Source organism: Synchiropus splendidus, chromosome 7, assembly GCF_027744825.2.
Source record: "Synchiropus splendidus isolate RoL2022-P1 chromosome 7, RoL_Sspl_1.0, whole genome shotgun sequence".
NCBI classification, from domain to species: domain Eukaryota; kingdom Metazoa; phylum Chordata; class Actinopteri; order Syngnathiformes; family Callionymidae; genus Synchiropus; species Synchiropus splendidus.
In genome coordinates, this window is record NC_071340.1 from 5,433,028 (window position 1) to 5,435,290 (window position 2,263).

Sequence of the window (2,263 nt, forward strand, 5' to 3'; positions counted from 1 at the left end):
CTGTCTGTGAACGGGGGAACTTACGTCACCCAGTTCCTCCGAAGACCCGCCCTTCATTATCATATGTCAATATTCAGCCAACCAGCACTCATGACGTCCTATGTAAACATGAACGACCCCTTCAGGTCAACATGCCAATCTGAATGTGGGCTTTTATTTTTCTTTTAAATTAGTGTGATAAGCCCATTGTATTTTTTTAAAGACTCATTTTCTCAAGTCCATAAAGGTTTTTTTTCTTCACTGTTTTGTTTGTTTTGTTATTGTCTGACACAAAAACATTCCCAAAAAGAAACGTGTGATGTCAGGATCTTCTTAGACTAAACAACAGTGACATCTCGTGGTGTAATGTATTTAGTGTTTGTGATTTGGGTACTTCTGTCATTACGTGCAACTAGTCGAAACATGGCACAACACGTTGTTTTACTCCATTGATAGGCTCCATCAATTCACATTGCAATTTAATGCACTCCAATTTATTATATATTTGATAGTACTGGCTTACAATACTCAAATGCAAATTCTGTGGGCTCTAATGGGGTGTTGAATGTTTGATGGGTGAAGCCATGTCCTTTCAGATGTGGTCCCAAAACGCCTCCATCTTGGGACAAGTGGTCACAGGCCTCTTCCTTTTCTTGGTAGAGAGTTTGTGGATCGAGCAAGACGTGTCCGTCTTCTCAGGGGGTCCATGTCCTTCCAGGGCTACATACGCACATGTTCCATATCCACGACGCACAGCTCCAGCATGTTGTCCAGGGGAAAACGCCTAGCAAGGGCCAACCGCCTTGTCGCTTCCTGCCAAACGCCGTCCTCATGGTGTGCAGGATCTCTGAAAGAGCAGCATAGGGTCCTCCCGACCAGGCCACTGATCTATTGGTGTAGTGCACTGTGTCTCCATTGTTCTTCAGCCGGTAGAACGGCACAAGCAGCGCAGGAGTCAAGCTCCAAGATGTGCCTGACCCAAACAGGAGAGGCACAGATTGTGCGCGTCTCCCTCTGTCATGCGTTCCTTGCAACTTGAAAAAGTAACATCCATGGCACCCAATGGTGATAGTATCCAAATAGCAAAGTACAATCCTCAAGGCTGAGTTACAAAAAGGAGCAGAGTGGCGTGTAACAAGGGGCTTTATAGGGGGAGGTGGAGTCTACCTGGGTGGAGAGTCAATTCAATAATTTTCTCAAGCACAAGGTGGAGCCTTGGAGTGGATAAACCAATTCTGAAGGCCGTTAGAGGGCGAAGCACGTATGACATAGAACTGGCATCCACTCGTCTGATGGCCGTGCTGTCAGCGAGAGTCGAGGAAGATCACCAGGTATTGTGCGAAAGTCATGGGACGCAGGCTAAACTCTTTTGGAGTTTGACGGTGAAACCCAGTCCACTGAGCTATTACAAAAGACTATTACAATTAGACGATTTTTAGACCAACAAACACTCGGCTCCATCTATTATTGGCAACAAACATACATTAAAAGAAAATGAAAGGTGTCAAAATTCAATCAGACTGTCATAAATAAACCTGTGATCCTTACCTTGATGTAGTTCCAAGATGTATCAATTTATTAATGTTGTTTTTTCCCCCCTTTTAAAATAGGTTTCACTAACACTCATTGTCAATTAAACACTGTACATGTAGGATGTACATGGTTTCTAATGACTTGACTCGATAGGCATTGTCCTCCAATTAGAAATGATCAATGGAGTCAACATCATGGAATTACTCAGGGATTATTCAAAGTTGGATTCAAGGCCTCAGATTTTTCAATTTCTTCAGACATCATGTCCAAAGCCTGTCCACTGGCTTCGCCGTCTTCCCTGGAGTTGAGGCCTTTCGACTCATCTAGAATGGCCATGAGGGTTTTCACAACTAGTTTCTGAAACTCTGAGGAAAAAAAAAAGTACGAGAGAAATTACATTTTAAATTAGTTTAATCTATTAACATAAAACCTTCTTTCTCACTTTTCTCTGTCATAGGGTAGCTGTGCACCCTCTTCTTAGCTGTTCAAAAATTAAACAAATGTTCGTTGAAAGTTAACCACTTTGCAATGGACTATATCTTCCGGGTAAGCCCGTCCATCATCCCCCCTCACTTGACGGCAAGACAGCTGTCATGTGATGTCGCTGATCATCTGCAGCTGTCAAGCCAGGGAGGGCTCACCCGGAAGCTTGTAGGCGCTTGTATGTTTTGCAGGAAACACCCCAGTGCATATAGTCCATCACAATAAATATCTGTTTGAAAACGCATATTGCAATATGCTAAGTGCTTTG